The sequence below is a fragment of the Vigna unguiculata genome, chromosome 5 (assembly GCF_004118075.2).
Source record: "Vigna unguiculata cultivar IT97K-499-35 chromosome 5, ASM411807v1, whole genome shotgun sequence".
Lineage (NCBI taxonomy): Eukaryota > Viridiplantae > Streptophyta > Magnoliopsida > Fabales > Fabaceae > Vigna > Vigna unguiculata.
Genome location: NC_040283.1, coordinates 33,015,157 through 33,030,862, shown reverse-complemented (window position 1 = coordinate 33,030,862; position 15,706 = coordinate 33,015,157).

Sequence of the window (15,706 nt, the reverse complement as noted above, 5' to 3'; positions counted from 1 at the left end):
GGTTCGAGTCATAAGTATGCCATTTGTATGTTATTTAATTTATTATTATTTTTAATAATATGCTTGATCATGTTGGGTGATAATATAATCATAGAATTATATTAAATATCAAGAAATATGAATTGGTTTGATGGTTATGCATTGAATTAACATTGATGTGGGTATCCTTGATAGATACAAATTTAATTTCTTTTTGCTAAAATTAGTTTAGCATGAAGGTGAAAGGGTAGAAAAACCCTAGTTGACAATGGGCAGCCAAGGGAGGTCGGAAAACAGTCACTAAATGGACCTTTAATGGTAATTAAACTCTAGTTAATGGAAATTTTCGTTTTAGTGCATTAATCTACCATTAAGGTATCATTAAAAGACAAATTTTGGGTGAGAAGAAGGTTTTTGTGCTTGTCTTTGTGTCACACTCAAAGGAATACAAAATTGGAGAGTGATCAAAGAGGAACTCCCAATAATCTCCTTTTTTTTTAGCAAAGGAATCCAGGTTAGGGGAGCTTTACGCGTTAAGTTTAGGTTTAATTCTAATTGGTATGATAATTAGAGTACCTTACACGCTAGCCTTATTTTAAATGTAATTGGCATGCTAAATAAGGTAATTTCATGTGTTGACTACTTTAAGTCTGATTGGCATGCTAAGTATGATATGATTTTGTATGAATTGTATATTCCATTTTTAAAAGTTTGTGATTCTAGGAAATTTCCAGAATTAGTCTGGTTGGTGGTGAACTGCCGCTAGACTATCTTTTCCTTGCAAGGCCATTTAGGGTTCTTGTAGAAGAACCACCTGCCAAAAATAGCGTAAAATAGACAATTTGGCCATTGTTGACCGACCTTGCCAGAGTTGACTGGTTGACCAGTCTTGACTTTTTGAAAGTCCATTGAGAGACTTCCACGTGTCAGGGACGTCTCTCCATTAGGGTTTGATTGCCATGAGTGATTGCGCGAAGGTTACGGGGGTTGCCGCGGTGGTAGCAGAAACGCCGAAGGGGTTGATTCCACCGCTGTTGCGGAAAAATGGAGTTGGGTTCATGTTCTAGAGACACGGTGGTGGTCACGTGAAAGACTCACGACTACAGGTCTCGGTGGTGTCTGCGGGATGCACGAAGAAGATGACGCTCGCGAACTCCGATGAGTTGCAACGGCGTCGTAATGGTGTTGTAGAGCGTGGGTTGTCTTGGTGCGCAATGGTGGTTCGATGTGCGAGTGACGACGGGGCTGTTGTTGACGACGAGATCGCGACGGTGGTGGCGCAAGGGGACGAGGCGAATTGCAGCGAGTGGTGCTGCAATGGTGGAAAGTGCAGGTGCAGAGGTGGTGGTTTCGAGTGGCGGCCACGTCGAGCATGACGATTCTTGCGAGAAGATGGTGGCTGGCGCGAGAGATGTAGGTTCGAGCTGCTGGCAGCGTGACGGTGGTTGTGGTTTCTGGCGACGGTGCGACGGGGTCTACGTTCGACGAGCTGCAACGATAATTGGACGTGGACGGGCGGCCATGGAGGACGACGACTACGGAGTGTGGCGGTTGTAGAGTGTGACGGTTGCGGAGTGGGTTGGTGCGGAAGAGAGAGAAGGAGGGATTAGGGTTAGGGTTTGTGTTGGGAAAGAGATGATGACGTGGCAAACATTGATTGGTGATTTGAGTTAGTGGAGGATTGATGATGTGGCAATCTGTCATTGGTTAACTTAGTAAGTGGAGGATTGCCACGTGGCGAAATCTGGTGGACTAAAGTGACATTAGGGGTGCAGTTTAGTAAAAAGGAGGGGTGCATAACAGAACTTGAATGTTAAATTCAGAAGGGGGTGTAAACCTTAAAATAGGGAGTGCAGTTAGCTCTAAAAATGTTTTTTTAGAAATAGATATTCCAATTGAAAAAAAGGGGTGTGAACATGAGAATTGGGGGTGCATTCAGTACATGAACTATTCCTCTCCAAAATTATGATTGTGGGACTTAAATTATGAATTAAAAGATTCACCATTTACACTCTTAAAAACCTAAATTAAATTACAGTTGAATCATAATGCTCAAGGAGGTCTAATAATAAAGTATGCCACTAAATACACTTTTTAAGCTAAAAACATATATATAATAATAATATTAAACTCCCAGAATATAATTATTTAATGAGAACAAACGTTCGACCCATCACACCCTCTAGGTGGTCTGGAAGCACGCAGCACCTGGCGGTACATGCCCCCCGCTAGGCGATTTTACTGCAGTATTGATGTTCTTGATTCTGTGGGCGTGATCTACAAGGCTTGCGGTGATGCTTGAAAGGTGGGATTGCTGGTGTTCCTTGAGCTGTGACTCGGAACGTATCCCTTAAGTTGTGGCTCGGGATAGGGGTTAAAGCATGTGGTATTCCTTGAGTTGTGGCTCGGAATAGCATCTCTTGAGTTGTGGCTTGGGATGGTGGATGAACACGCGAAACTCTTGAGTTATGGCTCGGATTGGTGAGTGTTGCCGGTGTGAGTGTGCTGGTTGTGGCCAGTACAGATGGGTCCAGATAGATTGCCCTCCTCAGTAGTCGACTAATAAGTTTGGTAGTCTTGGGACATTGCGAACTATGTTCGTATTTGGGAACTCCACCTGGCATTATGGTGTATGATCCATAACATGGTTTTCCGCACGTGCTCTATCGGTTGTGGCCGATAGGTATGACAACAAGTCACCTCGAAGTAATCACTGGAAGATGTATAACACGAATAACCTGGTTGTGGCCAGGTGGTATGAATTAAAAGGGATGGAATTCATTTGGGATGAATGTGTTGTATATGTGCATATATATTGGTATCTGTTTTATCTGTTAAGCTCACCCTATCTGCTTGTATTTGGCGATGATCGTGTACGCGGTACACGTGAGCAGATGATGTTGATGCAGGTGGTCTTGGTGAGACTTAGCTACGAAGTGGGGATAGCATGGGAGCTATAGATATATTTTATGTTTGGAAATAAATTGTAAACTCTTATGAAAGGTCTTTATATCATTTTCAGTTTTATAGACTATGAATTTTGGAATTTTATTTGGAAGTAATGAAGTTTTAAATTTCTCGCGCTTTATGGGAAATAAAGTATTATTAATTGTGATGTAATTATTGCTTTATCTATTTTATTTAATTAAATCCGTAATATCCTGACGGAACGTTACACGTAGTTCAGTTATCATAGCTAAAGATCAAAGATAGAGTCTCTCAATGCGTTTTCTATTTTAAGTGTAGAATTGCATCCTCCCAAGTGTTCAAAGTGTTTGCTCTCTTAGCACAATTTGCAATTGTCCACTTGGATTTGTATTTTCATTCCTAATTGTTATGTACATATGATTGGAAAATATCACTAATGTCTTTTAGGCTTGTAACGTGGTTGGGCTATCAAAGAACTTTGTTTTACAAAAAGAGCAAGACTCACTACTAAAAAGGAAAACAATAATGTGTAAGTGGTATGAGTCTAGCCTATTCTAGCCATATTTTTCTTTTGTTTTTCTCTTCTACTACAACCTATTTTTCTTTCAATTCTTTTCATTCCTTTTAGGTACACTCTTAATTGACTTATTCTCCTTTATCTTTTTTGATTCGAGGTGTCCAAATTCAATTTCATTTTTGCTGCAATTTTCATTTTCCTTTGTATTCTTATGTATGCTTTCAACATACCCTAAATTTATTCCTTTATACATCACACAACCCACCATTGTCTTCATGGCACACACACATTTATTGCATCCTTCTCATCAGTAAGAAGGTTTGGATTACCTACATTCTAAGCTCAGGGTGTGTGTTTCAGGCCAAGGTTTAAAATGGTATTTTTCATTCAAAAATCATGTAGGGTGGTTGTTTGGTCCTAGTTTATACAAAATTTTCAACAAGAAACTTTGCCTTGATCCTTTCTAAGCCGATCATGCTTAGCAATAAGAAATTAGACACAAAACTTGTGACTTAGTCATTAAATGTTTTCTTTTATTTTCACATAAAGTGTTTGGCTCACTCATCTCACAAGGTTGGATTCACTTCCCTGTGTCAACCTTTAATTAAGAACTGACCTACATTGCATCAATTTCTATTAAGCATTCATGGTTCTTCCTTCTTTCCTTTCCTTGCATTCTCAATTTTTCAAAACATTTTCAGAGTGTGTTTTTCTTTTTCTTGCTTTGTTCCTAATTTAACCATGTCCAAAATGTATTTACAACCTAAACTAGATTACCTAAGACATGCATACTTAATTATCAAACAACTAAATCTAGAATAAAATTTAAAACAATAAAGCTAAAATTAAAGTGTAAAATTTAAAAGGCATAAATTTTAAAAATATTTCTATTTTGGTTGATGGTGGGGGTGGCTATTCACTGCTCTTTTGAATCAATTGATTCAGATGCTTTCTCAAAGTCAAAGAACTTATCAAAACCTTCTTCTTCTCTTATTTTGCTTCCTTCTATTCTGATGCCTCCTCATTGTTGGAAGGTTGTTCACTTCCTTCTCGCCTCACATTTTTAAATTTCCCAATGAGGGGATCATCTTCAGTTTCCTCAAATGCACTAATTTCAGTATTGTTATCCTTTTCTTGTGAGGTTGTAGTAACTTCATTGGTGCTTTCCACATTGTCTGATCCACCAGCATCAACACTAATGTTGTTGCTTGAGTTAGGTTGTTGTGGCTTAGGCTTAGGTTGTGGCTTATCTAGTAGGTAAAAAAAAAATTATAGTTTCTGTCAGAATATTTTAACCGTTAGAAAATATTGTATTGTTTAATATTTTAAACTATTTACGATTATAGTTTCAATATTTTAATGTTTTTCAATTGTGGCTCTCTTTCTCTTACGTTAGTACTTCTTTCACGACATTGTGTCTTCAACTTATGTTTTTATGTTTTTTGGTCTTCATTTGGTCTCCTTCTCACACGCTGTCTCTTCTTCTGTGTAGTGGTCAGATTGCTCTAATGCATTTTCATGCATAGCAGATTCTCAATGTGAGTTTGGAAGTTTTTCAACATATTGAAGCCATCAAATTTCAAAGCATGTGAGATTTCTTATGTTTCTGAAGTTAATATGTGTTATGTGACCTATTTTAGAGCATTCTTAATTTATTATTTGCAACTTCTAATTTCATTGATCCCTCGTTTTGTAATGAAAACCCTAATCTCGAAAGTTATTGATTATGATAATCGGGTTCAATGCATTATCGTAGTTAGTGAATCACATTGTTTGCTTACTTTATGCTGTTGAGTGTTTAGCCATCTATTTCGATTGTTTGCTGTTATAGGAATGGTGGTTGAATAGAAAAATACTAATTCTTATTTTGTAGGCTTCATTGTTTTTTTTTAATTCTTGAGTTTTCTTTATACATTCATGTTTAATGCAAAGACTACCTAGAACCACGTAATAAGGTAGAACGTGGAAACTTTGCTACTGTCACAAACATGTAGTAAGTATATATAACCTGGCATATGAATATTAAACTGTTAGTTTGAAAAAAGTTGAAAAAATAATAAATGAAACTTTTGCTATTTTGATTGCAAAAAGTCCACAAATAATATAAAATTTGTTAGGTTGCAGATTTATTTCTGATTTATTGTTCTGTTTGTTTGTTATTTTGTTGCTTTGATACTCCTATTAATTAGGAGGAATAAATCACACGTCCCCTGATATTAGGGATCATATCTAGGCATGTAAATGTGATCTGCGCAAATCTGTTCAGTTATTTGTTTTGATGTAGCGGCTTTATATAGTCGTATATTTCTCATTTTTAATACAGAGAGCACTTTCATCTTTTCATCTATTTTTTAGAATATTCATATGCCCAATTTAATAATTAGTATCAGAGCTCCGAAAGGGGCCTGATAACCTAAAAGAGAGAATCAAAATGGTAGAGCAGTTCATGCAACCCTCAATTCAAAAGTTTGATGGCCATTACGACTTTTGGTCCATGACAATGGAAACCTTACTTCGGAGCAAGGAGCTATGGAGTTTGCTGGAGGATGGAATACCAACGCCTGTGATGAGCAGGGGACCCAACGGTGAGACACAAAAGAAAGCTTTTAACGAGGCTAAACTCCAAGATTTGAGAGTAAAAAGTTTTCACTTTCAAACTATTGATAGAGAAATTCTCGATACCATTCTTGACAAAGAAACGTCCAAGGCATTATGGAATTCCATGAAGTAGAAGTATCAAGGTTCTACAAGGGTCAAACGGGCACAACTCCAAGCGTTACGAAGAGAATTTGAACTGCTCACCATGAAAGATGGAGAAAAGGTGGATAGCTTTCTCGGACGCACCATGACTATGGTTAGTAAAATGAAATCAAATGGAGAGATGATGGAGAAAAGCACAATGATCAGTAAAATCTTGTGCTCTTTCACCCCAAAATTCAATTATGTAGTCTGCGCGATTGAAGAATCCAATGATATTAGCATCTTAACCATTGATGAGTTGCATGGAAGTCTCCTAGTACATAAGCAGAGGATGCAAGGGCTACATGAGGAGGAGCAAGTGCTGAAAGCAACCCATGACGAAATTCCTAGCAAAAGGAACACTCAAGATGATCGACCTAACAAAGGCAGGGGTCGTGGTGCATTCAGAGGTGGTCACAACAGAGGGAGAGGAAGACAATTCTTCAACAAATCCACTGTTGAATGTTTCAAGTGTCACAAATTGGGGCATTTTCAATATGAGTGTCCAAATTTGGAGAAGAAGGCAAATTATACAGAGGTAGATGAAGAAGACGAGATTTTACTGATGGCTTATGAGGACTTACAACAATAAATAGAAGATTGATGGTATTTTGATTTCGGCTGTAGCAATCACATGACTGGCCATAAAGAGTGGTTTCTAAGTCTAGGGGAAGAGCATTGCAGAACGGTGAAGCTTGGGAATGATACACACATGAAAGTGGCAGCTAAGGGTAATATCAGAATGCAAATTAATGGTATGTCTCAAGTTTTAACTGATATATATTATATTCTGGATCTGAAAAATAATTTGCTAAGTATAGGCCAACTACAAGAGAAAGGTTTGACCATTCTGATTTTGGATGGTACATGCAAAGTATTTCATTCGCAGAAAGGATTGATTATGGAAACTAACATGAGTGGAAATAGAATGTTCTATTTGACATCCTCTATTGTTCCAAAATAGTATGTATGTTTACAAACAGAAAGTGTATCAACAAGAGAGGCACACTTATGGCATTGCCGGTTCGGACATCTTAATTACAAAGCATTAAATACATTGGTTTGTAAGGAGATGGTCGTTGGACTACCAACATTGGAATTTCCAGTAAAAACATGTAACACATGTTTAACTGGGAAACAGACCAAAAGTTCTTTTCCTAGCGCGAGTACATGGAGAGCATCCAAACAACTTCAGTTGATTCATTCCAACATTTGTGGTCCTATCAAGCCACCTTCATATAGTGGTAAGAGGTATATCTTGAGTTTCATTGATGATTTTAGTCGTAAAACCTGGGTGTATTTTTTACATGAAAAATCAGAAGCACTTGCAATGTTTAAAAAGTTTAAAGCTCGCGTAGAGAAGGAGGTAGGGACAGACATATCATGTCTCAGAATAGATAGAGGAGGGGAATTTCTTTCAAATGAATTTGAGGAGTTCTGCTACTCAGAAGGTATATGAAGACAGTTGACCACCTCTTACAATCCTCAACAAAACGGTGTGGCGGAAAGGAAAAACAGGACTATTTTGGATGTTGTTCGAGCTATGTTGCATGGAAAACAGGTTCCCAAGATGTTTTGGCCATATGCTGTGAAATGGTGTGTGCACATTTAGAATAGAAGTCCAACTACAACTGTAGAAAGCAAGACTCTAGAGGAGGCTTGGAGCGGTGAGAAACCTATGGTGGAGTACTTTAAAATCTTTGGTTGCCTTGCGCATGCCCATGTTCCAAATCAGAAGAGAATTAAACTAGATGACAAAAGCAAAACATGTATCTTTTTAGGAGTCAGTGATGAATGAAAGGCCTGGAAATTGTATGATCCAATTTCAAAATCAATTATCATCAGTAGAGATGTGGTATTTGAAGAAGAGAAAAGTTGGGACTGGATCCAATAAAAAATTCAGCAACAAAAACTACGTTATGAACATGCAGATGATCCGGCAAGAGTGATTGATCAAGAAACTGAAACAATGGCCAATGAGGATGAAGAGGAAGACAACACAAGAGACAATGTAGATGGCAAATCATCTGATATATCTCCAGGGAGGGGTGCACGTGTAAGGAGAGCACCAAGATGGTTGGAATATTATGAAACTAGGCATGTATTTCCGAAGAAGATTGCTTAAATGCATTATTGATGATGATTGACAGTGATTCAGTCACTCTCAAGGATGTTGTAAAGAGTAAACATTGGAGAGAGGCAATGATGAGTGAAATGGAAGCAATAGAAAGGAATCACACATGGGAACTCACAATATTACCAAATGGAGTCACACCAATTGGAGTTAAGTGGGTGTTTAAAACAAAATTGGATGCTAATGGCCAAGTGGAGAAATACAAAGCAAGGTTTATAGCAAAAGGATATGCACAGAGGCATGGGATTGATTATACCAAAGTCTTTGCAGCAGTTGCTCGACTTGACACGGTACGAGTAATATTGGCCACAATTGTTCAATTTACCTGGACATCATTTCAGCTTGATGTCAATAAAAAATTCAGCAACAAAAACTACGTTATGAACATGCAGATGATCCGGCAAGAGTGATTGATCAAGAAACTGAAACAGTGGCCAATGAGGATGAAGAGGAAGACAACACAAGAGACAATGTAGATGGAAAATCATCTGATATATCTCCAGGGAGGGGTGCACGTGTAAGGAGAGCATCAAGATGGTTGGAAGATTATGAAACTGGGCATGTATTTCCGAAGAAGATTGCTTAAATGCATTATTGATGATGATTGACAGTGATTCAGTCACTCTCAAGGATGTTGTAAAGAGTAAACATTGGAGAGAGGCAATGATGAGTGAAATGGAAGCAATAGAAAGGAATCACACATGGGAACTCACAATATTACCAAATGGAGTCACACCAATTGGAGTTAAGTGGGTGTTTAAAACAAAATTGGATGCTAATGGCCAAGTGGAGAAATACAAAGCAAGGTTTGTAGCAAAAGGATATGCACAGAGGCATAGGATTGATTATACCAAAGTCTTTGCAGCAGTTGCTCGACTTGACACGGTACGAGTAATATTGGCCACAACTGTTCAATTTACCTGGACATCATTTCAGCTTGATGTGAAGAGTTCCTTTCTACATGGGGAACTCAAGGAAGCTGTGTATGTTTGACAGCCCGAAGGATTTCATAAAAAGGGAGAAGAAGATAAGGTTTATCGGTTGAAGAAAGTATTGTATGGTGTCGAACTCGAAATCGCGACAGAACGGCAAACCAAAAATTAAAATTTGTAAACAAAAACAGAGTTTGGAGTCGCCACCATAGTTATTATAGAAAACTATGGAAAAAACAAAAAAATAAATAAAACAAGGTCTGCAGAAAACCAGATTTTGGGTCGGGGAGTTGGTTACGCGTGGGGAAGGTATTAGTACCCCACAACGTTTATCCTAAGACAGTACCTTTAATTAAATGTGCAAAAGTTATGTGATTTTTCAAAATATTTAATTTTCCCCAAAAGTCCAAAAGTAACAATAAAAGGATGTACAAAAGAAACAAAATTTTTTTTTTTGGTTTTTTTTGGCCCGACAAGGATTATTTTTCGCTCCTACGTATCTCCACGTGAATGAAGAATCAGGGTTACCTAGTTCTTTATGAAAAACTATTTGGAAAACTACTTAAAAAATGATTTATTTTTTTTTAATAATTTTGAAAACCTTTTCATTCAAATTTTTAGTATTATTTTATTATTGGTGTCATGCGACACGAGCGGTAGGACCGACAATGAAAATAATTTTTTTTCATATTTGATTTTTTTATCTTTTATAATTTTTCATATTATTTTAAAGTTATTTAAAAGTGGATGTGGATGTCACTCCAACGTGAGCAACCAGATAGATATTAAAAAGTAAACAAAGAAAGCTATTTTTTATTCATTGATTGGTATATATTTTTTAGAAAAAAAAAGAACAAAAGTCTAAAATGGGTGTCATGCAATGCGAGCGGTCGAACAGACACAAAAGAAATAGGAAATTTTTTTTATGATTTAAACAAAATAATGAAAATTAAAAAAAAAATAAATCAAAAGAAAAAGAAACTAACAATGACGTACCTTCTGCCTTTCCTTTTTTCTTGCCTCCTTTTATAATATTTTTGTGTTTTTTTTCAAGAGAGATAAAGATGATATGCGTTTGTGTGGGTGGTAATGAGAGAGAAAGAGAGAGTATAGAGAATCTTCTTTTTTTTACCTCCTTCAATATGTTTTTTTATTTTTTGAAAGAGATATGAAAGAGGAGATGTGTATGTGGGAGTAGTGATGAGAAAGAATTAGAGAAGTGTAGAGGATATCTTTTTTTTTTGTCATGACAGAGTGCGTATTTATACCACACCTTGCAATATCAATACAATCTCAACCTTAATTGTAATGAACAATATAAGGAAAAAATTGATCATGATAACAACAAATTATGGGGATCAAATCGCAGCAAATTAGAGTACAAAATCAATCAAGATTAGTAATATTTATTCTAATTATATGAAGAGATATTATTTTAATTATTAGAATGATATCACTAATTTCTCTATCAGAATAAAGGTGGTAGAAGATATGTTGAGTTGTTGGACTCATGAAGAGGAGTGTGACAACAAAAGAGGTTCTTCCTTAGTCTTTAAAGAAAATTTTGTTTCACATTTTTTTTATTTTCCATTAACTAAAAAACTTTATTTATTTTTTTTATATTTTTTTTGAAAATAAATTTATTCACTTGGACGAAATTGGTTGTTGACAGCTACCCCTCTTTACTTAGATTTTACTAGATAATATGAAAATTTGACTTTTCATATTATCGTAATAAAAGATAAGTAAAGATAAAAACATTAATTTCGTTTGGGTTTCAAAATAAGACAAATTTGAAGACAAACTTGAACTTACTAGGTAAAGGGTCTCGATTTGACACACTAATTCTTTTTGTTTTTTTTTTGAAAAAAACCAAATTAGACCAATCCCGAGGAGAGGGTCTATATGCAAAGGATTCGGGAACCATTACCATGTAGAGGGCCCCAATCCTAAAAAAAATATTTTTATAACTTTGACTTTTTGAAAAAGAGATTAGACCAATCCCGAGGAGAGGGTCTATATCTAAAGATTCAATGACCATTTCCACATAGAGGGTCCCAATCTGACAAAGAAATCAATGACCATTGTCACGCAAAAGGTCTTGATGTAAAGAGATCGATGACCATTGCCTTGCAGAGGGCCTTGATGTAAAGGAAACGATGACCATTGCCTCGCAGAGGGTCTTCATGCAAAGAGATTGATGACCATTGCCTCACAGAGGGCCTCGATGTGACATAAGAAATCAATGACCATTGCCTCGCATAGGGTCTTGATGTAAGGAGATCGATGACCATTGCCTCATAGAGGGCCTCGATGTGACATAAGAAATCAATGACCATTGCCTCGCAGAGGGTCTTGTTGTAAAGACATTGATGACCGTTGCCTCGTAGAGGGCCTCGATGTGACATAAGAAATCAATGACCATTGCCTTGAAGAGGGTTTTGATGTATAAAAGGAGAACCTAAATTTTGCTTTGAAGTGTCGACAAACATCGCGTGAATGTCTAACATTGGTGAGACTTACACAAAAAATTATCATTGTTGACTTTTTCTTTTAAATGATTTTAAATGATTTTGTGGAGTATGATGGATGATTTGATGATGCATGACATGTTATGATTTTCTTTTTGAACCTATATGGTGATGCATACATGGATGCGTGGATGCATGGGTGGAATTTGTTTTTTTTTCATTTTTTATTTTTCCTTTAATTTGAGAGCAAGGAAAACTAGGCTTAGAGGCTAGAAAAAAAACTGTAAGGCCAGACAAAACTAGATTTAGGGGCCAATATGGAAACCAGGCTTGGGGGCCAGTGTGGAAACTGACTTGAGGTTAGTGTGAAAACTGGGCTTGGGGGCTAGTGTGGAAACTAGGCTTGGAGGCCAGTGTGAAATTGGGCTTGAGGGTCAGTGTGGAAACTAGGCTTGAGGGCCAGTGTGGAAACTGGACTTAGGGTATATTGGTCATTCATATGAATGAAGAGGACCATAAATTTGAGAAATATCATAGAAAAAAATTGTGTATTTTTTTTTTTTAATTTTCTTCCTTCTAGAACGAAATGATTCAATAGTCATTCATATGAGTGAAAAGGGTTTTGATTATAAAGGTGGAAACTATTTTATTCGAAAAGATGAATGAGTCATGTATGCATGACTTGGTCTGATGTATGAATTTTTCTTTTGAATTTTTTTGAAAACAAAATCGAATTGATTCCTGTTTCATTATTATTTTGAATTCATGGAATCATTTCTTTGGTCTAATCAGTTTACTAACAAACACTCTTTTAATCATTTCTTTTTGAAACACTATTTGAATGACATGCATGAAATTGCCAAGGACTTGAAAAGGTTTGGATGAGGTGATGAAGATTAACTAGGGAGTTGCCCCAATTTGAATTGGTTTTGGGGCACAAAATGTGTTTGAGCTTTCCTCAATTATTGATGGTATGAAGAAAATTATGGGGACTTCAAAAATTTTCCCCTCAGTGTGAAAGCCTAGGATGGTCTTAGGGTGCAAAGGCATGTTTGGTTTTTCCCAGTTGAGGAGGTGGAAAAGTGATGAGGTCTTCACAAGTTGCCCGTAATGTGATCACAATCTTTGATGTAAATAAATGCCCCAAATTCAGAATGAATGATGGGAATATATGAATTACTAATAAAGTGACTGCCCTAGTTTGGGTTTGGAATTGATAAAGATGGACTATTTTAAGGGGTGTCAAGGTTTAAGCTTAAAGCGAGGATATTGTAGGAGCAAAGATGGAGTTTCATGAAGAATAAATTGAAAGGGGACAACCCAAATTTAACCAGATTGCATGATTGCCTGTGCTGGTTTTGGAGCTTTGGAAACATGTCAATCAAACATAAACTGCCCCAGTGTTTAAAAGCAAATCTTTGAATACACTTTTTTAATCTTTTTTTTATAATTTTTTTAGAACAAACTTGTTAGCAAATAAAAATTTTCCTCTAAATTAAAACTTTCGAAAGATAACAACCAATCTTTGATTTGTATGGACTTTATTAGGCTTGTATCATGGGCAAGGCTAGGGGTATGGATGTAAATGATAGTAAAGGCCCAAAAAGTGATGTGAGGATTGTTATAAACAAGGATCTTTGAATAATGTTTTATTCAAAATTTGTTTGACTTCTTCTTGTTCACCTTTTACTTGCCTTTTTCTTTTGTTTTCTTGATATGACCATATCTTTTTTTTTTTTATATTTTCGTATTGGTGAACTACCATTCGGATGAAACAAACATTATGTTAACCCTTAGTGTGAGGCTGACCCTTGTTTAGGGTAAATTGAAGAAAAAAAATTGGAAGGCTCAAAATGGGTAGTAAAGGATAATTACTTTTTTTTTTATAAAGAAACATGACCACACATCATTTCAAATCATGGTTATTTTTCTCAACAAAAACTTTAATTTAGAGGAAAATAATTCAGTTCACATGATAGGAGGTCCCTTGTTTTGTTTTTTTTTTTTCATTTATTTTCTTATTTTTGCCTAGACTGTGCTTCAAAATTTTCAGTCTAATTGATTTTCTTCATTTTTTTGTGTTCAGAGAATTTATGGTAATCCTTTTTAAGGTATGTGTCCCCTTTATGATAATCCTCCATGTAAATGAAAACAAGGTTTATGGTGGAATAAAGATGGAAAGGAAGATGGATTTGAGCAATTTCATGTATGCAAGACTATATGATACTTCAAAAGACATGATAACAAACAAATTTTATTATTTAATCCATTGATTTGACCAAAGAATGTTTTATTATTTAGAAATATTCCTAGAAATTGGTGACAAGCAAAATCAGAAACAATTTGAATTTATTTTAGTGCATTTTTTTTGTCTTGTTTAAATTATGCATATGCATGTTATATGTTGCAACTATGTACCATGGATGACCACAAAATGGAATGCAATGCATGTTTGTGCCTTGCAGGACACTTATTCACATGATATGCTAATGAAATATATGTTTATGGCTAATGATGGTGTGATTGAGATGAATTTATTATTATATACAATGAAAGGTGAGGGTAAAGGATGCAAGCAGTCTCCCTTTAGTGCCTTAATTTAACATAGGTTTGTTGCTTAAAGTTCTAAGGGAAAATATATGTTCTCACAAGGATAGTTCCTTAATACCTAAATATCAAGGTCACTAGAGCTATGACCCACTTCATGGCATTTCTCACGACAGTTGGTAAACAACAAGAAGTGAGAGTACCAATGAAGCAAACAAACTCTAGTTGGGGTTCTCACAATGACCACTTGAGAAGTACATCCACTGTGACACCGCTACACAATCCTCTCTAATTCTAAGCAACTCAGACCCGGGTATAGGACCTCACTCATGTAATGAACAAAATGTCTGTGTGTGAAGGAAGAATATAATGTATACCCAAACCCACACTTGACAATTATTCCAAATACCAAAATAAAGAAGAAAATACACATACGATTATTCTAAATATAAAAAGAGATAAAAATACACGTACCCATAAAGATAAAAAAGATAAAGAAGAAATATTAAGAAAAACCATATCAATTTTGCACATCCAATTAAATGGTCTAGCTCTCAAGGGTCCCAGTGGAGTCGCCATTTGTCACAACCAAAATCGCGACGGGACGGCGAACCAAAAATTAAAATTTGTAAAAAAAAAACAGAGTTTGGAGTCGCCACCATAGTTATTATAGGAAACTATGGAAAAACAAAAAAAAAAGAAGATAAAACAAGGTCTGCGGAAAACCAGATTTTGGGTCCGGGAGTCGGTTACGCGTAGGGAAGGTATTAGCACCCCACAACGTCCATCCTAAGACGATACCTTTAATTAAATGTGCAAAAGTTATATGGTTTTTCAAAATATTTAATTTTCCCCAACAGTCCAAAAGTAACAATAAAAGGATGTACAAAAGAAACAAAAATAATTTTTTTGGTTTTTTGGGCCCGACAAGGATTAATCCTCGTACCTACGTATCTCCATGTGAATGTAGAATCAGTGTTACGTAGTTCTTTATGAAAAACTATTTGGAAAACTACTTGAAAAATGATTTAATTTTTTTTAATAAATGTGAAAACATTTTCATTCAAATTTTTAGTATTATTTTATTATTGGTGTCATGCGACGCGAGCTACCGGATCAACAATGAAAATATTTTTTTAATCTTTGATTTTTTTTATCATTTTAATCTTTTATAATTTTTCATATTTTTTTAAAGTTATTTAAAAGTGGATGTGATGTCACAACACTCTACAAGAAAAATAATTTTTACCAGAGGTTATTTTTGGCATTTCTGGGGTTTTAACCCCTACTAAAGGAATTACCCGCGATTTGGTTTTCTCCTAGAAAAACCAACGTCGTTAACGGATTAGCAGCGATTTTGACTAACCCCTGGTAAATCAACACTTACTGGCTGTTTGGAAAACCCTAGTAATTACTGACAGTTTTGAAACCCATGGTAATTACTGACAGTTTTGAAACC